The sequence below is a fragment of the Danio aesculapii genome, chromosome 20, assembly GCF_903798145.1.
Source record: "Danio aesculapii chromosome 20, fDanAes4.1, whole genome shotgun sequence".
NCBI lineage: Eukaryota > Metazoa > Chordata > Actinopteri > Cypriniformes > Danionidae > Danio > Danio aesculapii.
This window is the reverse complement of record NC_079454.1, coordinates 23886197-23913076: the sequence shown is the minus strand read 5'-3', so window position 1 is coordinate 23913076 and position 26880 is coordinate 23886197. Positions and strand designations below refer to the sequence as shown.

The 26880-nt window shown below is 35.1% G+C and overlaps 1 protein-coding gene and 1 long non-coding RNA gene across 2 annotated transcripts in view; both read right to left on the bottom strand.

Annotated features, from left to right (window-relative positions):
* scfd2 (sec1 family domain containing 2) overlaps window positions 1–26880 on the bottom strand; it is a 227306-nt gene that overhangs the window by 192969 nt on the left and 7457 nt on the right. The gene's annotated exons all lie outside the window — the stretch shown is intronic.
* On the bottom strand, window positions 3594–4346 carry LOC130248036 (uncharacterized). The gene is made up of 3 exons (XR_008839592.1): window positions 4286–4346; window positions 3745–3837; window positions 3594–3677 (listed from the first exon to the last, which is right to left on the bottom strand). It is a non-coding gene; the product is annotated as an uncharacterized LOC130248036 (long non-coding RNA).

The following is a 26880-nucleotide window of genomic DNA, read 5'->3' as shown; positions in this document are numbered from 1 at the left end:
CAGGAAGAGACATGAGTTTAAAAGATTCATAAGCATTTAAAGCAGATGTTAATAGAATAAAAAAAATGCAATTACGGATTTAATAATAATGATGATAATGCAACCTTTTCACAAGACTGTTATGACGCGTTTAACGGTCATCATAATCTTAAAAAAATGTTTCATATTTAGATTTTTTTTGTAAACTTATGAACTTTTATTTGCATTTATGAATGTATTTTATCATATTTGTGTCAAATTACAGCTTATACGAGGTGTTTGTAATGGAGCGTCTAAGGAGCTGAGAGTAAATTTGATGTCAGAAGTTTCTCCTCTGGCTGCAGTCTATTTTTCCCCTTTTTCAGAACACCTTGATAACACGATCGTGGCATTTTTCGTTTACTATTTTAGCAAATAGGATTGCAAAAAAATCATTTGTTGTACTCTCCCATTCACTGCGCTCCAAGTTTACCTATGAGTTTACACAACTATGATGACTTCTGCTGCTGAGAAACCTGGGAATGTGAAAAGGATCTATAATAATGTCAAAATGTCATCTAATCATTTAAACCTTCAGTAAATTCATTTTTTTTATCCATGTTATATTTTTCAAGACAACAAAATGATAAGAAATGAACGATTCTTGAATGAAAAGACTTATTTTGATGGTTAAAAAAAACCATCTTTAAAAAAAACGTTTCTCTAACTTACAATATCTACAACTAGTGGATGATCAACCTTATAACATCAAAAACTTTAACAACTAAAAATAACTAAAAAAAAAAAAAAAAAAATCAACAAAAATAAAACTTTACAAGAACAAAACTTTAACTTAAAAGAAACTTCAACAAAATACAAGAAAACTTCATCAAATATCTTGAACTAAAATCAAGGCATAAACAAAAAGTAAATTTTCAATAAATCGTCATAACAAAAGATAATTTTATAAATTCATTCATTTTCTGCCGCTTTTCTGGGGCCGGGTCGTGGGGGCAGTAGTCTTAGGAGAGAACCCCAGACTGCCCTCTCCCCCGACACTTCATCCAGCTCCTCCGGGGGGATCCCGAGGCGTTCCCAGGCCAGCCTAGAGACATAGTCCCTCCAGCGTGTCCTGGGTCTTCCCTGAGGCCTCCTCCCGGTGGGACATGCCTGGAACACCTCCCTAGGTAGGCGTCCAGGAGGCATCCGAAACAGATGCCCGAGCCACCCCAGCTGACTTCTCTCGATGTAGAGGAGCAGCGGCTCTACTCCTAGCTCCGCCCGGGTGTCAGAGCTCCTCACCCGATCCATAAGAGTGCGCCCTGCCACTCTTCGAAGGAAACTCATTTTGGCCACTTGTATCCGAGAGCTTCAGTCATGACCCAAAGCTCATGACCATAGGTGAGATTAGGAACGTAGATTGACCGGTAAATCGAGAGCTTTGCCTTTCGGCTCAGCTCCTTCTTCACCACAACGGACCGGTACATTGACCGCATTACTTCTGCCACTGCACCAATCCGCCTGTCAATCTCACGTTCCATCCTTCCCTCACTCGTTAACAAAACCCTGAGATACTTAAACTCCTCCACCTGGGGTGAGGACTTTCCTCCGACCTGGAGATGGCAAACCACCTTTTTCCGGTGGAGCACCATAAAATACACCAGAAAACACCATAAAGAAAAACAAACACCAAACAATAAACATAAACAAACACCAAAAGCATCATAAAGAAAACACCATAAAGCACCAGAAAATTTCTACAAAAATTTTACCAAAAAGACAAAACAACTTTAGAGCAAAACTTTAATAAAAACAAACATTTAATAAGCCAAAAAAGTGGATAAGTTTAGTAATTTCAACAAAACAAAAATGAAAACAAAGTCAGTCAGTGGGTGAGTGATCTCAGAGGTCAACAACAACAAAAAGAAGAGCAACAGGATTAAACATTCTCCATTGATTTCACATTCCAAAACAACAACAACACACATTTGAATCGTAAATCGAATATTTACCATCCTATGACCAATAGTTGTCATTTAGATCTAGAGCACAGGTGTCAAACTCAGTTCCTGAAGGGCCGCCGCTCTGCACAGTTTAGTTCCAACCCTAATTAGACACACCTGATCAAACTAATTAAGTCCTTCAGGCTTGTTTGAAACCTACAGGTAAGTATGTTGAAGCAAAGTTGGAACTAAACTGTGCAGAGCTGGGGCCCAGGAACTGGACTTGACACCTGTGATCCAGAGTAAGGTTTCCTGAATTGGGGTCTATAAACAAATCGAAGAGGGTTTATGCGAGTACTCTTCATGTACAACTTTTTATATGAAGGTTGCAGCATTGAAGACAAATCATTTTGATGAATAATACAAGTTACAACACACGTCCTCCCTTTCTGTTGTAAAAAGACAGTGTTAGCTCATGCGCAACTTACGTTTACAACCCTGCATTTATCATTATGCAAAAATAATAGCACTCTATAGACAGTTACAAATGCATCCAGCACCATTTGTAAAGACTGTGAATTAAATATAATGTAATGAATTAAATGTAATGTAGAGTTTTAGTTGTACACTGTAAAAAATCTTATGTGCTATTTACAAAAAAAAATTGTGGTAACACTATTGCACGTATTATTTTTAAGTAAATTTCAAGACTTGATTTTTTTTTAGCAAAAACCACTTGAAAGAATCATGTGAAAATGACTAGTTTTTTTAAGTGATAGATGATGATTTTAATATTATTAGTGGAATGTGCTTTTATAATATATGCAAATAAATCACCATTTACTCAAATTTATTACTGAAAATTACTCATTCATAAAATGTAAAATATTTAATGTATAATGAAATACATACACAATACATTTAGGCCAAATATCATTTTATTACATGTTACACTGATAACAAAATGGTACAATATGTTAAACAAATCTATGTAAAATTTACAGCAATGTTAATCTCTGATAAAAATTCCTTTATCCATGTCATGGAAAAAACTGACCTGTCAACTTTCCTTTGTAGGAATAGTCACATTTTAGACAAAATTTGACAGAATTTGTGTATTGCAAACTTAATATTCGTTTCTTTGTAAGTGATTTTAATTTGTGGAATATTTGTATAAATCCAGTTCAGCGATTCTAGATTTTCCAGGCTAGCCATGACTCACTTATCCTCCAAGACAATGCACAAGTCCTCATGGTTGGTCATCCCTCTGACAGACAGCAATTCTCTGTGCATTCCCACACTGTAAAATAAACATTTACATTTATTATATTGAAATTATGCAGTTGTACATTTCAAATGTTTAAGGTTTACTAAAACACATTAAGGAAATATATTAATGAAATAAACCATTTCTTTTTATATCTGTGAACAGTAATTCTTCATAATGTTTGAGTAGATGTTGCTGACTGACACAAATACACAAGTTTTTTGACTTATAATGGACAGGGTGTTTAAATGTATACTAGTGTACAGACATTTATAAAAACATACCATGTTTGTACAAGGAATAGTGCATTCAACAGTGTAATGCTTGAGCTATATATTTTTTTGTAAGCATGCAAAAATATAAAATGCAATTTTCGGAGGATCATAAATATCTGAAACAGTTTGAGACACTTACATTGCACTCCTGGATGAGCTCTTCCTCCTATTCATACAGATAGACCAGCAACAGAGGACGACATCTCTCGATTCATCCCTGATTTAATGTGAGGTCTGATGCAAAAAAGTGTAGAAATTAGTAATAATATTAATAATACACAAATAATATTATTAAAAATACCTGATGTATGGCACCCATTCTCTTTATCAAAATCTGCCTCAATAAACTGCTCCTCTTTAGTGGGAAAACTCTGCAAACGTTTTCTTCATTAAACTGAAAAATGAAGCAAACAAATATTAGTATTTATGTACAGTATTATATATAAACAGTTCATTACATTACAACAGCAATGCTGTAAAAGGAACCTTATGAAATGGAAAAGCACTAGCTGTACATAAACCCCATTGAATAGCTAGCTAACTTAGCTTAGCTTAGATTTACCACTTAACAAGCTCACTGTTGTTCGTCTGCTTAACTGTTGCCTGATCATTGCTGTTAAATATTACGATGCAAATAATTTGTTCAACTTCATTATATAATTCAGAATGAACATTGAAGCAAATCAATTTCAAATAGGAATGGGTGGTTAAAAATACCCGTGTATCCCTATATACATCATATGGCAAAAACTAAGCTCCTGAACAAGTTTGAACAGCATGTGTCTTTCCTGAAAGAGCTTAGGCTATTTAAGACAATAAAATGATAAACTGTTAATGCTTACCTCTTAACATGCTCGCTGTTGATCTGCTCCTTCAAAATGTCGTCTGATCACTGCCGTTGTTGAGATTCAAATACAAACATCTCAATCAAATCCACATAATTGAGTGAATTTTCTTAAAATAAACGTGAAGCCATCTTTCCTCAATTTTATTAGCTTAACTGGTTTCTCAAATTAAGCTTAATAATTGCACTAGTTTGCTTAAAAAATAAGTAAAATTAAAATCTTAGTTATATTAGCGAAATCTTCTTAATATTTTATAATAAATCCAGAATATCAATTTTTTAAAAGAAAATATGCTCATTATTTTTAATGACCACATTAATTTTTTAATGAAAATTACAAGCCTCAAGATTCATTTTTTACAGTGTATAGACTAAATATTTCTTTATATACCATTAGTAGCCATGTATAAAGAGAAAGTTGACCCTAAAGTTAAATCCTCCACTTGTTCCAAACCTGTTTGAGTTCTGTTGAACACAAAAGCAAGATAAACACTATTGTTTGTTCCTTCTATGGATGTTAAAGGATGTTATTTCCAACCAAAAAGTCTTCATAATGTGTTGTTGTGTGTTTATCAGACCTCACAAAACTTTAGAACCACTCTAGTGTGGGCAATTTTAGTTTTTGGGTGAACTATACCTTTCTTTTTTGTTTCCCCCTGTATATGTGTGTGTATATATATATATATATATATATATATATATATATATATATATATATATATATATATATATATATATATATATATATATATATATATATATATATATATATATATATATATATATATATATAAACAAATAAATATAAATATATATAATATTAAAATATCTATAAAGCTCTACTAAACAAAAAGTCGCCTATCTTGGATTTTCTGAGGGAGAACCACTTTTTTTTGCAGTAGATTGAAAGAAGAACATTTCCTTAGTCTTTCTGTCTCCCTCTGTGGACTGTTGATCATCTACCCTTCAATCAGTAATAAACAGTTCTATCTTTAGCAAACGTACAATCATTATTCAGCAAGGGTTTCTCATCCGCCAAATGATCTCCTCTACTGACATGTGCTAATGAGACATCATCATTCTGTTCTTCATCACTGACTCCTCCTCTTCCTGTCTTTAATCATCTCTTGGACTGTGTGTGTGTGTGTGTTTTCCAGCTTATGTGCTGCTTGTCAGTTTAATAAAGCAGTGGAAGATTTACATAGACTCTTGATGAGAGAAGTGACTTCTGCAGGGTAATGAGAAGTCTGGAAAACACAAATGCAACAGTCGACCGGCGAGAAATCCAAATTTTTGTTTTAATTCAGCTCATCAGTGTTCCAAACTTCCACTGCAATGATTTTATAGTAGCAAGTGTTTAAACGGATCGATAATAAAGGTCAGAGATGCTGATTATCTGAACTACTGAATAAAGTGATGAACTAATAGACATACTGAACTGGCAGCAGTATAACATGAAATGATCTGCATCAGTTTAGTTTGCATAAGTTTATAGTATTGCAGGAATACTATAGTGTTTGTGTTTTTGCAGTGTTCACAATAGCTCAAGTGTGGGAGATTCTTTTTAGTTTTGCATTTCAAAAGGTTTAAATCTGTGAATATGTCTGTCTAATCTACAGTAAACATCTATATATGATGTACTACACTACCTGACAAAAGTCATGTCTTCTAGTGGATCATTCGGTATCAGAAGTGACTTATATGAAAGGCAAAGTCCTCTAGATTACATACTTGAATTTAATTATTTAATTAGTACAGTTAGGTCTGACTTTGCTTAAAAGTCTTGTCACTTATAAATAATGTACAGTATAGAATATAAAGTCATGGTGCAGTGGGAAAATAATTAACATTGTGAATATTGTGAGCTTGGATGACTGCATCCATACATCTCTGCAATGACTCAAATAACTTATATATTAATAAAGTCATCTGAAATGACAAAGAAAGCGTTCTTGCAAGACTCCCAGAGTTCATCAAGATTCTTTGGATTCATCTTCAATGCCTCCTCCTTAATCTTACCCCAGACAAGCTTAATAATGTTCATTGTCTGGTGACTGGTCTGGCCAATCCTTGACCTTCTTTTCTTTCGGGAACTTTGATGTGGAGGCTGAAGTATGAGGAGAGGCGCTATCCTGCTGAAAAATTTGCCCTCTTCTGTGGTTTGTAATGTAACGGGCAGCACAAATGTCTTGATACCTCAAACTGTTGATGTTGCCATCCACTCTACAGATGTAACCCCAAACCATGATTTTTTCTTCACCAACCTTGACTGATTTCTATGAGAGTCTTGGGTCTATGCGGGTTCCAATAGGTCTGCAGTATTTGTGTTGATTGGGATGCAGTTCAACAGATAATTCATCTGAAAAATCTAGCTTCTGCCACATTTCCAAATGATCAACTAGAAGTTATTATTTGTTGCTCTTACAACTGGGATCGACAACAAGACTTTTGTCAGATATTGTAGATATAGGTTACATTCAGTATAATAGTGGACCTATTATGCGTTACCTGGTACCAATTGATCCACGGTACTACTGCAGTAATCCATAGTTACATGGTTGTGAATGGAGGTATGTTTTTGTAGCATAATTATGTTTCGTATAATTTTAAAATCATGCAATTATCTACCTTAGGGCGCATTCACACTAGGCTATCCGAACTGTACCTGGGCACGTTTGACCAAAGTATCATGGTTTATTTGACTAGTGAGAGTTGGCTTGCACTGGATTAGGTGGAAAAAGTGTGCACCCTAGCATGAAACTGAAGACACAACGTCACTTTTAAGGGACTGTTCCATATGGGTTTCTAACTCATACTTGCCTTTCAAGGAATGGGAACTGTTATGGATTATCAAAGATGCAACCCCCCCGCTGCACTTTAGCTGCCTTCATCTTCAACAAACTTTTAGGAAAATTTATGAGCTGGAAAAATGTGGTGGATCTGTTCAGCAACATGACAATGCAAAGTGAATGTGGGCTGTCAGGGAAGTGGGAACAATTACGCCTGGTTAAGAGTGAGTAATTAATTTTAAAATAAATAAATACATTTAAAAAAAATCTAAAATTAGAATTGGGATCAGCCAATTTACTTGCAAAAAAAAAAATTGCAATTGGAATCGGCCTTGAAAAGTCAAGAGTATCATCATTAATTAAAAAAAAAAAAAACACAAGTAGATGAGGAGAACTGTGAGGAGAGCGAGGAGAGAATAGTAAGGGTAAGAGACTAAGAAAGTGAGGATGAACTGCATGAAACAAAGGACTAAACCTCAGAAAGAGGGAGAGGGGAGACACACATGAGGGCAAGCGACGGAGGGTGGGGGTGTTTTACTGACACTGAAACCAAATGTTAAACCTGCTCTGTTTTTCTTTTGCTCTTTTTGCCTTTCCTCTCTCTCTCTGTCTATTTCTTTCTCTCTCTCTCTCTCGTTCTAACAGTTGCCATGTGCTGGATCTCAGCTGTAATGTGTTCCAGACAGACTTTTGGCAGTGCTAGAGACAGTCCTGACTCCATTACTCTGAAAAACGAGACAAAAACGGGGGAACAAAAAATGAGGAGGACAAAAGCCTACATAATAAAACATGGGGCTTGTTGTTCTAAAGCGCAGACTTGTGTCGGGAATTACTAGTGGAGGGACGGTACAAAAACACAACAGATAACAGAAGAACGCAAACAGCCTCAATACTGTGCAGAAAGGAATGGCTGAACAAAAAAGAAGAATAATAAGTGGAAAATAAAAATCACATGATGGGCTAGTCACAGTTGCTTGCAGATTCTTGTCAAAGTAGAAGAAAAAAAACATGTTTAACAGATTGTAAAAGCAAGGTATATCTACCCCATTGTGTTTGTACATTACACTACATTACGCCCCATGAAAGAAACCTAAAACAATAGGTGAGACAGTCAAAAGTCAAGACACTCTTGAGTGAATGTGACGAGTGAATGTTTCGCAACATCTGAAAAATCCTGTTTATAAATGTTTCAAGTTAGTTATGCCATTTAAAAGATAGGTATAATACAAACCATGAGAAAAATTAAAAATGTGAAATGAAAGGGCTGCACAGTTGCGCATTGGGTAGCACGCTCGTCTCACAGCAAGAAGGTTGCTGGTTCGAGCCTCGGCTGGGTCAGTTGGCATTTTTATGTGGAGTTTGTATGTTCTCCCCATGTTGGTGTGGCCGACATGTACCAAAGATGTGATATAGGTGAATTGGGTAAGCTAAATTGTCCATGGTGTGTGTGTGTGAATGAGTGTGTATGGATGTTTCCCAGTGATGGGTTGCAGCTGGAAGGGCATCTGCTGCGTAAAATATGTGCTTGATAAGTTGGCGGTTCATTCCGCTGTGGCGACCCCAAATTAATAAAGAGACTAAGCCAAAAAAATGAATGAATGAATGAATGTAAAATAAAATATGAAGTAAGCTACAAAAACAAAGAACTATAAAAATACTTTAGCTTTCTTAACACCACTTTAAAACAGAATAGGGTAGATTAGAATAGAACAGCATAGAATAGAACATAATAGATTAAAATAGAACAGAATAGACAAATCTGATTAGAAAATAAATCAAATTAAATGAACTACACTGGAAAAAAAATCCTAGTTGCCCTACATTTTAAGCTGAATCAAATTAACCTTATGAGTCCATTGAACTTATATTATGTTAAATGGATTTAAAACAGCATGTGTACACTTTAAAATGTAATAAGTTGACCTTATTTAGAAAAATTGAGGAAACCGATTGCCTTAAAATTTCCAAGTAGTGTATTAATTTTAAGTGTGCATAACTTAAAAGAGTTTGTATTTACAACTTCATAAAAAAGTAAACTTCAGTACGTTGACTCATAATAATTAGTTGTGCTAACTTCTTATTGGTGTTCACATTACTAGGAAAATATTAGGAAACTATAACTTGCCATAAAATTATCAAGTAAGTTAAACTAAAACATTTAAGTAAAGACAAAAACTGATACCTCACTTTCTTACTCACTCACTCCCAAGGCCATTTAAATCAAAGATAATATTTAGCCGCACCATGTTGGTGTTTCGTAACATCAAATTTTTACATGGTATATTATTAATAATATTTATATAATTTTATTTATTTATTATTTAATTATTATTTTATTTATTTATTATATAAATATTTTTATAACATAACTTATTATATAATCATATAAATATTATTTAATTTATTTATATTAATATATAACAATATAATAATGTATTTATACATTTTGAACATCAAAGAATTGAAAAAACTTATTTAATTTATTATGCTTAAGTCTGATTATGCTTAAGTTTTAATTCTTCCACCTGTTTCCTCAGTTCCCTCATCACCATTCTCATACTTTTGACACATGACCACTCAAAAGTTGTACATGCATATTATTGTAAGTCAAGATTACTGAATCTATTTAGTTTAACAACTTAATGTGCTAAAAAGTTGGGATTAAATATTATAAGGTGAACAAACTTATTTATAATAAGTTAACGACACTTAATTTAATTAATGAGAACAACTATTGCTTATTACAGTGTAATCTATAAAATTAAGTTAGAACATGATTAATTTAAGTTACTACTAAAAACATAAGGTGTCATGACTAATTGATCATATCCTTTTTTACAGTGTAGCTATTCATGCAACACGGTCGGACTGGAATAATATAACATAAAAGTGAATCTATTAAGAAAGATGAACAAACAAAATAAATTCAATCAATCGGAACAGTGAAAAAAATCGGGGCAAAACGGGGCAAAAACAGAACCTATGAAACACTAGATTTCATTAAACATTTCACCGAATATCTTTCATAATCCAGTTTGTTTAAATTGCTAGTCTGCAAAACTTGGAAAGCCTAGGTTTTGACTGCTATCAAGACAATTTTAATGGGTCAGTAGACGTTCACCAAATCTTTGAAATGTGGTCAAGTATGCTACATGTTTGTGGGTAGGTAGCGTGTCCGGTGCAATGGGCCTGAACTGATTTTGCATGTCGTAAACAGATGCACACATAGTCAGCGTAGTTGACATGCCTGAGTTAAGACTGGACCCTCTCTACATGCATGTGAATGTGGACTCTGCGTGTTTTCCAGGAAGACGAGGGGTCCATAAGGAATGTTTCAGAGGGGCAACATGGTTCCAATTTACCCCAAAAACCTCCCCCCTCTTTACTCTGCTTCTCTCCTGCAGTGTTCCCCAGGCTAGATGTCCTGACCAATGGGGTTCAGCGAGTTTGTATATGAGCCTATGAGCTGTATTATTACTCTAACCTATGGAGGGCAGTGTTGGCCTGTAAAGACACTATTTATTATCCATTCCAATGTGTGTGTGGTAGGGAAAGTTCAGGGTTCCTGGAAACACATGACTGAGCTCTTAAGAATGGACTTCAACTGACTAAGTGTTCCTGAAAACCTTCAAATTGATCTTCATACACGCACAGACACTAAAATTGCATCCAAAATGTGATTAGTAATTATTTGCTATTTAAATTTCACAACTCTGGATTAAGCAAAGTATTCTGTTTAAAATGAGGCATCATTTTAAAATAAATATTATACTAAAAGACAAAGTTTTTATAGAGGTTCTGAAAAATGTCAACTGCTGCACTATGTTAAACAAAATAGATATAAAAAACGCATGAGTGAGTGATTCAACGACTCACTCTAAAGACTGTTTCACACCGCAAGCATGAGCAGAGCATGAGCAGCGCGTGTATTTTTCGGCATCCATGTTAACAGATTAGAGCTTTCATACTGCACGCATAAGCATTGCGTCAGCACAAAGCATGAGCGTCGCTGAAGCAACAGTGCTGCAATAGTTTTGGCTGGGTCTATTTTTGCCGCACTGTTCACACTCAAAGTGACAGTGCATTGATAATGACCAAAAACACATTGAATGACAGTAAAAAGTAGCAATTTTACCCAATAAATGCATTGATAATATCCATTGATTTTTATATAGTCAATCAAATGAACTTAAACGATTAAAAACGGCAACTAATATTTATTTGGGCCCGAACTTCAAAACCGAATTTAAAACAATTTTAGTATTAAGTTGCACACTAGTTTGATCATGTATAAATATCATTATAACTATATTGTATAAATATTATCATAACTATGGGCCTACATCATCGTGAAAATCAAAAACAAAATGACATGATATCACAGGCGATTGTCTTCTGATCGAGTGCACCTGAAAAGACATGAATGACACTCCTCAGAGCGTGAGAAGCAGACAGTTCTTTAGGATGTGTATAATTTGTAAAATAAAGACTTGCAGTTTGAGGAAACAGCATAGGATGAAGTTGCCGCATGCCTTGTTGCAGATGAGAAGTTAACAAAGTGTATTTATAGATAGGTAACTAGATAGAATAGACAGAGATAGATTGATCTGTGCAGCAGCTGCCGATGAACAGCGCGCTGCAGACGCAGTCGGTTTGAAAGGCAAAGGCAAACGCTGCTCAGGCTCTGTTTGACCTTGCGATGTAAGACAGGCGTTAAGACTTCATGTTTCATTACTGAATAAAAATGTATTTTTCAACAAATCTTTGGAATGAACAATTTTGAAATGTTGCTTTTAAAAAAATATTTACATTATTGTTATTGCTCCATACACCAGGGTTAATAATGTATTGTCCAGTGCTTCCCACGCATAGAATTTACTTGGGCGGGCCACCCAGGTATATTAACGCCAATATTATCAACTTTTTACACTTTTATTTGTATCCGCCCATGATAACCAAACATTCGTGTTCGATTAACCAGTGGAAAATCTCTCACCCACATTTTGTACTGCTCATTGTGTGCACGCGAGAACTGTCAACAACATTTTCTTAGACAGTCTCACGTGTTCTGCAGAGATCCAAAAAGATGCGTATTTTTGAGGCTTAAACATGAGACCGGCCGGTGTTTTTGCCAAAATGTCCGAGAGTCGACTTTTGCTTTCACTTTCTAAATCTCATATGATTTTTTGTATTACTCTTTTATTAAAGACTACTTTCCTATTGGCTTCACAGCTGACAGCGCGCACAGCCAGGAGACCGAGATAAAAAGTAAATAATAGATGCTTTAATCTAAACGATAAAAAAAAAAAAACTTTACTGTATACTCGGAGAGGACAAAATGACATCTAAACTGGCTACAAAATATATGTACACCATTAGAAATGGTCAATCAACTCATTTGCCTTATTTAAATAATCTACACTTTTTTTTCTAATTATTAATTATTTATTAATAAATAATATCCATTTTAGAGATATTGTCTGTTTTTATTTATTTTTCCTGTATTTTATTTCTCATTTGCTGTATATGTTATTAATTTGATGATGTTAATGTATTACATATTTTATACATATCTAAAATGTTTTGGCAATACTGTACAAAATGTCATGCCAATAAAGCAACCTCTACTTGAAAGGGGAGCGCAGATGTGTGCAGATTGCTCCTGAATTGCATACAAATAAGAGAATTAGTGGATTTCTTTTTTATTTTAACAGCCTTTTTAAAAACCTTATCTCATTGAAAAGAAACAGTGTAAAATCACATAAATTAATAAACATTATTAAATTGTTGTCATTTAGGAACAACAATGACCAGGTATTTGAGGTTGCAGAATTTTAACAATTAACCATGCAGTTCTAGTGTGCCGTAATGCACGGTTTCTGTATAAATTGAAAATCAAAATTACTCCCACAAGTTTATGGTGTCACAATGCCATAAAAATTGTGACGGGCAGATTGATATACCAGACGGTGATTAAGTCTGTTTATCAACAACAGGAAGCAGATAACCCCACTTGTAAGCAGCATTCAATCCAGGTCAGTTATTCTTCAATTACGCCCACTTGCAGGACTAATGACACAACACACACACACAAGGAGACCTGGCAGATGCTTGACGGCAGAGGTGTGTACTCATTACAATCTGTAACAGAACTCGGAGAGGAATAAACAAATCTAAAATAAGAAACAAAGCAAGAGAAAACCTTGATTCATCACCAGAGAAACAAAGACTGCACGCACAGTCCTTTTTTCCATCACGACATAAGAAAGTAAAATGGTGTCTAAAAGATTCTAGGTTCTTCATCTGCAAGAGACTGCACGGTTATGGATAATTTAAAAAGTATTTTGTTTAAAACCGATACCATGATTATCTCAATAGAACTAAACAAAAATAAGTAATTTACTAGCGATTCTAAAAATATGTTAATTGCTGCAGTCAATGAAAAAATTATTTTAAATTAATATATATATTTATAAATAAATAAATAAATAAATAAATAAATAAATAAATAAATAAATAAATAAATAAATAATCGGCTTGCAGTGCTTCCCACAGGTTAGAAATATACTAGCATTTGTAGCTGGATTGAAACACCGTTTAGCCACGTCACATGGTTGACACTGAAAAAAGTGTTGCATGCAAAACTGTTGCAAACTATTTATTTGTGTTGAATTTAAACAATCAAATTAAATTAAGCAATATTCAACTTAATTTGATTGTTTAAATTTAACACAAATAAATTGTTTACAACCACTTAACGTAAAAAAATTGAGTAAACCCAAGGAATCATCTTTGAATATGTTTTTTCAGTGTATATGCGACACATTTAGCAATATTTTTATTTATTTATTTATTTTATTTATTATATTCCTTTTAATGGGTTGAAGTTTTTATATTTGTTTTTATATTTTGATTTTTTTTTAAGACTATTGCAATAAAAAAAAGAAAACCGCTATTTGTTTTACTTTTATTCTATTCAGGAGCCATGTGCACCCACTGACAGGTAAAATCTGCTGCTGACATTTTGTACAGTATTGCAAATGCATCTTAGATATGTATAAAATATGTAACATCAAAATCATCAAATAAAAAATATATACAGCAAATGAGAACTAAATGACAAAGGAATAAAAACATCTATGAAATAAAAATCTCTAAAAAGTATAATAATTACAAGAAAAAAGTGTACATTATTTAAATAAGGCAAATGAGTTAGCCATTTCTCACAGTGTACATATATTTTGCATCCAGTTTAGATGTCATTTCGTCCTCTCTAAGCCAATAGAAAAATGAATATGAGTCATTTAGATCAAATAATGAATTTTATAATGTTTCTCTCTGTCTTGCATCAGTGCACGCACTGTCAGCTGCAAAGCCAAGCGAAAGTAAATCATGCTTAAAATAAAAATGACAACGGCTTAGAAAGTGAAACTAAAAGCCGAATCCTGGACATTTTAGGAGATTTAGAAAGTCCGGACGAATGCATTTTAAAGTCCCAAAAGGTGCATCTCTGTGGGATTGTTGACAGTTCTCGTACACACACAACAGGAAGTAGAAAACGTGTAGGGCGAGAAAAGAATTTCCACTGGTTAATCGATCACGGATGTTTGGCTACTACTACAAAAAAAAGTGCAAAAGGATGATAGTAATAATAAATAAATGTCACCAAATATACTTGGGCAGCCATTAATATAGCTGGGCAGCCCACCGAAGTAAAGTCTATGTGTGGGAAGCACTGGCTTGAGTGAATGATTCAATGACTCATAAATACTTCACTTGTTTCTTTAATGGATGAATAGGACTTTCCAACATATCTCTTTGATGAACAATTCAATAAATACATTTTAGTTTGATCACAACTAATTAATCAGTGTTCTCTATAGTATCTGATCTATGAGCTGTCAACCTTCAAGTACTTTTGGAATAATTTTTATTTTTTATTGATCACTATTAATCTTCAGAGAATCAATGACAGTCCATAGTCCAAGCTTTTCCTGTCACAAAGGAAAATGGGCTGCAAAAAAGGTTCTTAAATCTGCTAAGTATTTCCAGACCAAGCTTGCCATTTCATGTCAAAACACAAATGTCACCCGTCTCAAAGAGATTGGAGAATGACTGTTACATAAGCATCATTTGGAGAAGTACGAGAGATGGCAAACAAAGAGACTTAAAATAAATTGGGTTGTTTCTAGCCTCTAGATCCATAGAGGATGAGATTATGTAATTGGTGGTTTTCATTGATAACCGCAGCTGAATATTTTATCCTCTGCTTTGGTTTGATGTGCAGTTTTAACAGGTATTTTTAGTGGGCTCTGTGTGATCTAGTCTTCAAGTGATTTCTTTGTTCCAATTACTGTTCAAGTCTCCAGAAGGACATCACCAATTATTTTAGTATGATATAACAGTTTTTATATAACTTTTATTTCAACAAAAAAACATCAAGCACACTTTTATTCAAAAGTTTTGTGGTCAGTAAAATTTGATTCTGGGAAAAAAGCCTGTATTCTTACCAAAGCTATATAGTAAACTTGTATAACGATACACTACCTGACAAAAGTCTTGTCGCCAATCCAAGTTTTAAGAATAAATAATAACTTGACTTCTAATTGATCATTTAGTATCAGAAGTGGTTTATATGAAAGGCACATGCCTCTAGATTACGCCTATTTTACCAAAATAAAATATGATCATACCTTGATTTAATTATTTAATTCTGACTTTGCTTAGACAAAATTCATACTTTTTTTTACACAGAGATAATGTCCAGTATAGAATATAAAGTTGTGGTGCAGTGGAAAAAGAATTAATATTGTGTATGACTCCCATGACCTTGGATGACTGCATCCATACATCTCTGCAATGACTCAAATAACTTATATATTAATAAAGTCATCTGGAATGGCAAAGAAAGCGTTCTTGCAAGACTCCCAGAGTTCATTAAGATTCTTTGGATACATCTTCAATGCCTCCTCCATCTTACCTCAGACATGCTCAATAATGTTTATGTCTGGTGACTGGGCTGGCCAATCCTGGAGCACCTTGATATTTTTTGCTTTCAGGAACTGGTGGATGTGAAGGCTGAAGTATGAGAAGGAGTGCTATCCTGCTGAAGAATTTTCCCTCTCCTGTGGTTTTTAATGTAATGGGCAGCACAAATGTCTTGTTACTGGGATGCAGTTTAACAGATGATTCATTGGAAAAATCTACCTTCTGCCACTTTTCCAAATGATCAACTAGAAGTCAAGTTAATATTTGTTTTTTCTTTTAAAGTATTTTAAAGTACTTTTTAAAGTATCACATCATATGATACTGCAATCTGTTAGAGAATGTGAATCTTTTAAGTCATTTAAGTATAATTTTAAAATGTGGCTTCTAATTAATCAACACTGTGAACACTAGGCTTTTTGTTGTTGTTGTTTTATGTTGTTTTTATGAGTATTGTTTTTAGTTTGAATTTGTATTATTATTGGTATGGCCTTTAACATCTGGCAAAGGGACTACCAATGAAAACTTCGGCTAATTTGGGCTAATTTGCGTACATTTACGTTCTTGGTGAACTTTGATTAAATGTACTGTCTCTTATTGTGAAAATAAAATAAACTTTAACAATATTACAGTTACCTTGGTGAGTGAAAGACACTTTAACAAATCATAATATTTCCAAACTTAAACTAGGAATCAAATTTTTGAGAAGCATCTATACTCACTATTTGATTGCCGTGTTGAACGGCTCAAATAAATGTACAGACAGTTTTAGTGACTATCCTCTCTGCCCATAAAGATAAGCCTCATTCAGCTAAAATAAAGAACAGATAAAAATGCAATACGCATAAAAGCAACATCCTGTGACATAAATCTACAAAAAGCTCGACACAGAAACACACATCACAAATCTCTCTCATCTGTGGCTCATTTTGTTTCATGTGAGACTCCCTGAGCAGAAGATAAATCCCAGCGAGCGGACACTAACCTTTAACACACACTGAATGCGAGCAGAGTCACAGGTTCAGGAGCAGTTACTGCACTCAAAGCCCACTGGGGGTTTAGAGTTTCTGCATGTATCAATACTGCATGTCTTCATCTCATTTAAATCTACTTATTCCTCCAGCTCTACTACAAATAGACTGACTCTGATAACCGGTACAACCAGAGAAGAGGAAAGAAAATGAAAAAACTTGAGAAGAGAACTGCCAGCTGATTTTTTAGCATTATGTTAGTCTTTAATGACACAGAATCCTTTAGAAATCATGTTAATTAGTGATTTGGTTATCAAGGCACATTTCTATTTAGTTGCTATATTTTTGAGCAAACATTTTTTTACAGGATTGTTTGATCAAATGGAAATGATAGCATTAAACCGTATTTATATAATTATTATGAATCGGAAAAACATTTTAACATTAAGATTTTAAGGTCACTTTTGAACTGTCAAATTCCCCATGCTGAAATAGTGTATCAAAATAAAAACATGCAAATATACAGCTGAAAACTCGAATTACATTATTAAAATGATGAGGGCTCCTTTGAAATTAAGTCTTATTCAAATATTTCCCCAAGAGTTGTTTAACAGAGAGAGAAAAAAAAAAAAAAAAAAAAAAAAAAAAATTCACACCAGTTTCTATTATAAGTTTATTCTGGAGAAAGTCTTATTTCTTTTAGTTTGGCTGAATTAATAAAACTATAAATGAAAAAAATGTAACCACTGCTAAGGTCAATGATATTAGCCCCATAATAATATTAAAATATGCTGAAATCTTCTCTTCATCAAACATCACATGAAAAATATTTGAAAAATAATTAAGAATTTCACAAGAGAAAGAGAGCTAATGATTTTGCCTTCAAACGGCCAAATCTAAAGAGAACAGGTGAAATGAGACACTGTGCTGAAAAGAAGGTGACAACATATGAGGTCAGACAAGAGAAAATGTAGATATGACAAGACATGATGAGAAAAAGGGATAAAAGATGAGAAAATACATGGAGATGAGACAATGAAGAGGAGAAGAGACGAAATGAGAAGAGATAAAACAAGAAGAGGTGAAAAGAAAAGAAACGAGAAGAGATGAAATGAGAAGAGAAGAGAAAAGAAGAGAAGAAACAAGAAGAGACAAAATAGGGAGAAGAAATGAAATAGGAAGAAACGAGAAGAAACAAGAAGAAACGAGATGAAACGAGAAGAGATGAAACGAGAAGAGAAGAGAAGAGATGAAATGAGAAGAGAAGAAAAGAGACAATGATAATTGACAAAACAAGAAGAAACAAGATGAAACGAGAAGAGATGAAACGAGAAGAGAAGAGAAGAAATGAGAAGAGAAGAAAAGAGACAATGATAATTGACAAAACAAGAAGAAACGAGATGAAACGAGAAGAGATGAAATGAGAAGAGAAGAAAAGAGACAATGATAATTGACAAAACGAGAAGAAACAAGAATGAGATGAAATGGGAAGAAACGAGAAGAAACTAGAGGAAAAAAGACGAAATGAGAAGTGAGGAGAAAATAAGAAACAAGGAGAAGAGATGAAATGAGAAGAAATGAAAAAAAGAGCAGAAAAAGGGAGAAGTGACGAAACGAGAAGAGATGAAATGAGAAGAAACAGGAAGAAACGAGATGAAATGAGAAGAGAAAAGGAGAGAAAAGGAGAAGAGAAAACAAGAAGAAACAAGAAGAAACAAGATGTAACGAGAAGAAATTTGATGAAATGAGAAGAAACAAAAAGAGATGAAACGAGAGAAGAAATGAGAAGAGATAACACAAGACGAAACAAGATGAAACGAGAAGAGATGAAACGAGAAAAGAGGAGAAGAAACGAGAAGAGAAGAGAAGCAAGGAGAAGAGATTAAACGAGAAGAAACAAGATGAAACGAGAAGAGATGAAACGAGAAGAGAAGGGAAGAAATGAGAAGAAACCAGATGAAACGAGAAGAAATGAGATGAAACGAGAAGAAACGAGAAGAGAAGAAACAAGGAGAATCGAAAAGAGAAGAAAAGAGATTAAATAAGAAAAGACAAAATGAGAACAGATTAAACGAGAAGAGATGATGTAAGAAGAAATAAGAAGAGATGAAACAAAAGAGATGAAGAAAAAGAGAAGATGAAACGAGAAGAGAAGATCAAACGTGAAGAGATGATGAAACGAGAAGAGAATGAAACAAGGAGAGAATGAAACAAGGAGAGAGGATGAATCCAGGAGAGACGATGCGAGATAAGACGAGATAAAGATGAAATAATGAAAACAAGATGTAAATAGTTAAAATGAGACCTAAAATAAAATATGAGTCAAGACAAGTAATGGAGAATTAAGAAAACGAAATGAGAAGAGATAAGATGGACAGGAATGGATAATAATATGAAGAGACCAGAAGAGAGAGCATTAAACAAAATGAGACATTCATGAGAAGCTGATAAAATAAAAGAAAAGACATGAGAAATTGTAATAAGAAAAGAAGAAATGAGAGAAAGTGGAGTGACATGTGACATACCACAAAAAGAGGTTATTTGAGATGAGGTGATAAAAATATATGCATAACAATAACAATAAATATAGCTGCAAGCAGCAATTAACGGGGTTCAAGTATTTTAGCAGTGTAAGGTTACTTAGCAGCATGAAGCCTGTAAGTAGTTTGTTCGACAATGAAATATATGATTAGAGTAATAGAGTTTACAGATAGAGCTAACATTGTCCAACATGCCCACTGAGTTTCATTCTGATCAGCCATCGTTAACTGTGTTTAAAGGGTGCTCAAATTTAATTGGCAGCCATTTTTTATAGCATGTCATTCCACTTTGAGCAAATACACTGCATGCCAAACTTCAAGTTGATCCATCTAGTGGCTAAAATTGTAATTGAAACACTTTATTGAGCTTCTACAGACATTGAAACATTGTGTTTTTGAGACTTTTTCTACTATTATAGCGTCACCTATTGACCGATCTCCACAAAAATTAGCATGTTTGTTAACATTAACATGCCACATGAGCTCACCAATTTCTGTGATGTTTTGAGTTTATGGGTTTACAGGCATGTAGGTTCATGTAGACACACCCCTTTTGTAAATGAGCCTGTTACAGCTATCCAAAGTGGAAAGTTCCACTTTTTTGAAAATTATTAATCTACTCAGTCCAAAGATTCTAACAACACTGGTTTCGTTGCGATTGAGCTAAAAAATAGGGACTAGTACGCGAAAGTAGGTTATTCACATATTGATGATTTTTTAATGAACGGTTTGAGTGACAGCAGTGGTTTTAGTGTCAAACGGTTCGGTATGAGCAGGCCTATCATATAATATGTATTTTGTGTTGCTGTGTACAACTTTGTGTAATAACCAATCAATTACAAACTCAAAACAACACAAAATCATTCCCTAGAGGCCAATTTCTTTCAGAATTCTTACAGATCTCTATGACTATGAGTCGAACATGCCCACTGAGTTTCGATCTGATCACTCATCGTTAACCTTGTTTAATGGCTGCTCAATCTTAATTGCCTAATGGCCATGTTTTTTTGAGATGTGCCAATGTCCTTATAGTATGTCATATCAACTTTCTTATAGACACTGCATGCCAAATTTCAAGCTAAATGGACTTACGGTTGTAAGGTTAGGGTCTTTTTATGATTTTTAAACTCTATAGCGCCACCATGTGGCCAAAGTCCGCAGGTTTTGCACTGTCACCTCAAATTGACCATATACATGTGTGTACCAAGTTTCGTGATGATATCTTAATTTGTTCAAAAGTTATAGCTACAATTAGCATTTAGCTACAATTAGCATCGAACAATTTTGTGGACTGTTTCACGCGAGAGTAAAAATTTTATGAGAACATTTCAAAGCTGGTTTGGTTCAGATTGGCCAAAAAACTAAGGACTAGTTTGCAAAAGTAAGTTTCGGACAAATCGGGATGTAGCGGAAAAACATTCCAATGTACAGAAAATCTGAGTGACTCCACTTTTGTTCAGGCTGACCCAAGGATTCCAAATATGTACATTTTTTGAGTCTATGACAAACGGTGTACAAATGGCAGCCAAAAATGTCTAAAATGTAGGTTTTTGGAACCATAGCGCCACCTATGGTCCAATTTGGCTGATTTTTGTTGAGTATGCAGTGTACCGGAGTACTACCGTCTGACCCAGTTTCAGGACTCTAGGCCTTACTGTTCGGGCTGAGCAATAGCAACTTCAGCAGAAAAAAACAATAATAATAATAGCAAAAATTAACAAAAACAATAGGGTTTCAGCACTTTGTGCTTGAACCCCTAATAATAATAATGAGAAAAATCTGAAGAGATGATATGAGACAAGATAAGATATCAGGTAAATCACATATGAGGCAAGAAAGGAGGAGAAGACATGTAAAACCGAACCAATAAGAGAATAAAATCTGAAAAGTAGATGAGACAACATTAGACGAGATAAAATGAGACTGCAGAAGGTGATAAACTGCGGCAGGACTGGAGACATACTGTAAAAACAAACTAAACAAAAGGCAAGGAGGAGAGATGACAAAAAGACCAAATGGAAAGTGTTGAGTCAAAGTTGAGATGACAAAGAGAAAGTCATCAAATATTTAAATGCCTTCCAAAAGCTATATGCAGAATTCATGTGTGGGCCTGATGTGTGCTTGATGCCATATTCTGATTTAACAACCGACCTTTAATCAATCAGATGCAGGAAACTAGTGGGAGGGATTTAGCACAGTAAACAATGTGATCTGTCAACAAAAACTCGAGTACTCATTGCTAAGCATGCCAAATGTGTGACAAATGACAAAGTCTTGTCCTTTTAGCTCTGTGCGAAATATGTGTCGCCTCTGCTTTGCTGATCATTTAGTGCCTCTTTCTCACAGTCCAGTGTGGTCCATTTCTCTCCCCTTATGCATATACACACAACCACACTTTTCTATTACACCATGCAAGTTTAATGCTAGCTGGACAGGGCACAGAGTTGGGTAGACAGTTGTAAAACATAGGGTAGAAGTTTGGAGGGTGTGTCATTCACCCTTACATAAGCAAGTTGAAGAGTCCCACACGCACAAAATCAAAGCACCACAGCTCTACCGCAGTGCCAAGAACAACCTATTACACCAGGCTGACTGGAACACACCTGACCACACACACACATGGTCTACCAGTCCAAAAACAGATTCTTGGCCTATTGCAATTGTCTATTTGTATTACTGGAGGAGGAAATAAAGAAGTTATACGGGTTGGTTGATGTTGCAGTCGAGCAAAGCGTGAAATGGTTCTCCTTTAGCTAACTAAACGTGAAGTCCTGAAATTCGCTATAAGCGAAATTTCACACACAGCACAATCCATCCCACTAGAGACTGCATATGCTGCCGTTTTAAAGAACATAAATTCACATCCTTATGAAGTATCAAACCCAACCTACCAAAACACCAGACGCGGCTTTCATTACAAAGACGCTCACATTTCTCCCACAACCACACTAAAAAACACAGAGCGAACTGGATGTCTCTCCAGTCAGAACTGAATAGGCACAGTGTACAAGCAGACTGTTATTAAAAGCCAGGTTTCTCACAGGCGAGGAAGAGGAAGTCTCCTATCAGCAGCCCGCGCTGGTCGTGCTCAAGACAGGCGCCTGAAATGACCACCCATAACAACACTAAATCCGGCGACCCTGAAACAGAGCCTACAATTACAAAGAGAAACACCATACAATAAAGAAGGCAAGATTAGTCAGAGAGCCCACAATTAGGATCCCAAAATAAAACCTTTTACAAATATTTTTCAGAGCCTATAGATTTAGCTGGGTTGGAATAACACATTGGAGCCATTTACGTTCACCTGAGCTGACAAGAACAACGCCAATATCAGCCCCGCAGGGTTGGGCCTCAAAAACCCAATCCGAACCAGTAATATTAGATGGGTTTGTTAAGACAAACATCCTAATTAGTAATGCACGCTCAATCAGTAGGGTTAAAGATTGAACAAACTCCAGTTCACTTCCTTGTTTTTGTCTACTGCTGTTCCTGATTGGCTGGTTTACCTACACTTGGTACAACCAATCCTGACACTGGCTTATGCTGATTGGTTTCTGAGTTACAACGTGGTCCTGGTCTCAGCGAATCAGATCACCCCAGCTTGCTGTATTTTTTTTTTGTCTGCCAACAGTTTGGCAGTCTTTGTTGGCTCGGTTTGGTATTGGTTTCTGTGCTCATTGCTTGCTTGATTGATTCTTTGTTTATATCCCATTTTGTTCAGTTTTGTTGCGATATATTGTCTGTCTTCAATGTTTTGGTTTAGTCACTGTCTGTTCTTACCTGTGTGTAATCATTCATTCCCTTTCCTCATGTTTACCAACAGAGGTTTGGTAGAAAGACTGGTAGGTAAGTAGGTGATGTGACATACAGTACATTTCACCACATAGGAGTTCAACTTTCTAGAGATACACTAGGGAAGGGGGTGAGCACCAACCTGTGTATTTTTGGTTAAGTGGATAGTGTAGTTTAGGTAAGACGTCTTTGGACGTTGAAGATTTATTTAACATATTTTTGTTTATTAGACTAGATTAGAGAGGATTTGATATTGGTAAGACATTAGTAAGTGGTTTTGAGTGTTTCTTTGCTTTAGCCCCACCCAGAGCCAGTCTTTCTAATTTATGTTTTGGTAATTGATTGTAAATATTTTAAAATTTACTGCTTCACTAATCACCACCTGTAATAAATCACATTATTTGTACAGCAATTCTTGTTTGTGGTTGTTACTTTGAGTACCATTCTCTTTGAGTGTTTGTTTGAACCAGATCCTTGGTTAAGTGTCCATCCCCACTCCCCTAGATTGCCCAGGGATTGTAACATCACCCAAAAATGAAAATTAATCTTCAGAACACAAAATAAGCTATTTTAGATGAAATCAGAGAGCTCTCTGACCCTCCATAGACAGCAAGTAAATGAGATGTTCAAGGTCCAGAAAAAAGAACCAAACATATTGTCAAAACATTCTGTGTGGCTTCAGTGGTTCAACTGTAATCATATGAAGCTCCAAGAACACATTTGTGCACCCCCGCTCCAAAAAAGTTAAAATGATTTTGTTCTGCAATGGTTTTTGTCAGAGTGTATGTTTATTAATTTAATGCTTTGCACTGCAAACTCTAAAGGCAATACCTCATACAGCCTATAGTAAATGCACACATTGACAACCAGATGTGGGAGAGAAAATAGGAAATACCTTTTACAGTTTTTTTTTTTCACACACTAAAGTGTTTTTGGAGCTTCATATGAATACAGTTGAACCACATGGAACGTTTTGACGATGTTTTTATTTCCTCTCAGGCCCTTGACCGTTTCAGGACCGTTTCTGGAGGATGAGAGAGCTCTCAAATTGCATGTAAAATATCTTTATTTGTCTACTTAGGGGTTTAGAACGACATGAGGGTGAGTAATTAAATTTCATTTTTGGGTAAACTGACCATTTAATACCTCAAAGCTCTATTATGTGCTTTTTATCTGGTAAGCATCAATTCTGATGATGTGATGTGAATTGCAAAATGGGTTTTGAGCTCATAACATTGTACAGTATAACCATGATGAGGAACTGCGTATAAATATTGTACAGTAGGTACATTTCTGCAGTCTTGCGAACAGTTACTGTAGGAGGAGGGCCAACTCACTCAGCACCCTGAATGAAACAGGGATGCCTCAAACAGTACATGTTTTTGAGAAGTGTTATTACTTGCATTTTCTTTATAAAGGCATAGACTTTTACCTAGGGGGTAATAAAACAATCCAATGGACTTACCTTAGGTCAGAATATCAAAGATACATGTACACAATTGGTAGCCTACATTGATTTTTGCAAGTAAACAAACACCTAGAAAACATTCTAGCAAAAAATAAACTCTTAGAAGTAAAGGTTACAATTGGAACCAAAAAGTATGTATAACCTAATGCAAAAAAAAATAAAAAAAACTCTTTAAAGAATGACTGATTCTGCAGTTCTTCAGAAAAGCACTCACAATAACAGATTATTTAGTCAGACTGAAAATAAACTTAAAGTGCATGTAAACCTATAGAAGCCTTTCTTGGTAGAAAGCTGAGAAGTAGAGGAAGGAAAGCAAAGCATTAAACTATGTGTGTTTGGAAGATCTATCTGATATGTGTGCTTATTCCATGACCCAGAACACTGGGCTAGCAAAACTCGGTCAGAAATGAATGACTTAGTTGGCATTATACAACAGTCTCGAGAGATGTTTAGGGACATTAAGAGTCCAGGGAGTCGAGTTGCTCTCTTGAGGATCAGCTGGGCCCTGTCAGAATACATCAAAAGAGTCGATATTTGCCTGGAGCCTGTCTAGACTCTACTAAACAAACCGTAGGCTTGTGACTCGCTTCCCTGCTGAGCTAAAGCTAGAAATCCCCATGCTCACATTGAACAGATTTGACTGAGTGGAACTGGACCGGTTCTCCTCCACTGAGTCCCGGAGCTCCAACAGAGAATAAAACCGAGCCTGGAAAAGAAGGGAACCGGTCTAGATACAGAGTGAGTGGGCAAAACGAATGTGCTTTTGCCCTGAAACTTAAATTAGAAACATAAGGGAGGTGAAAAACACTGAACATGACATCCTAGGGAATACTAAAACTACTTGCAGCAACACAAAATCATTCATTCATGAGCAAACATTCATTGCTCGGTTAATGTGCAGATCACGTCATGACAGGATGACAGAATGAGCACATGCTGAGGTAATTAGCACACACGCCTACACAAATACTAAGAGATAATTGAAAACAACATTACAAGACTAAATCTAATCTCTCAACACAGCCCTCACTGAACAAGCAAACAGTCTAAAAACACACATATGATATATATCTTGCATTGTACTGTAGTATAATGCCTTGACAACCTCACAAAATACCCTAGTAACCACCCAGAATACCCTAGCAACCACACAGAACACCATAATTACCTAGAACACCATAAAAGCCAAAAAGAAACCTCTTGGCAACACTTTACTAACTTGGTAACCACGAGATGCATCATAGCAAATAGCTAGCATTACCATCGCAACCAAACAGAACACCCTAACAGTCATATCTGTGTGGGAAGTTTAATTTTCTTTTAGAATTTTGAGCTCCTGGACCTTTGATTAAATTGAAAACTGTTTCAAAATTCAAGCTAACTTATTCTGCTTCAAACTTTCAACTTTAAAAACTGAATCAAAATTTCAATTTAGGCTTTCGCGAACTAAGACCTTTAAGTTTGTTTGTTTTCTTTTATTTCACTGAATTGTCCCAATGCGACACAGTGGGTAGCACAATCGCCTCACAGCAAGAAGGTCACTGGTTCGAGCCTCGGCTGGGTCAGTTGAAAGAAAATGAATGAATAAATAAATTGTCCCAAATTAAGTCAAATACATTATAACTATATTATAGACATAGCTCCTGAAAAAAACTGATGCCACAAAATAACTAATATCAGAGCATTTTATACTTGCAAAGACTGGTGTCATCTTTCAGTCTAAATATTCATCAGGCAATCTTTTAAGGGCCATGAAACCCATCCAGTCTCAGCAGGGTGTTTTCACACCTCTAGTTTGAAAAAAGTCAGGAAAGTGGGTGAGTCCAGCTTTGTTTAGCTGGGAGTGTCGAGTGGCGAAAGAGGGAAGGGTTTGCATGAAAAGGGGAGTATCATTACATGTACAACAGCTCATTTTTCACAGCCACAACACAAACACAGATGCAGGGGAGATAGACAGTGATTCTGAGAGCTGTGTGGAAGTGGAGGATTTTCAGTCCATAATATTGTAGTGATATTACTGTAAACTTAGTAACTAAATCATTTTG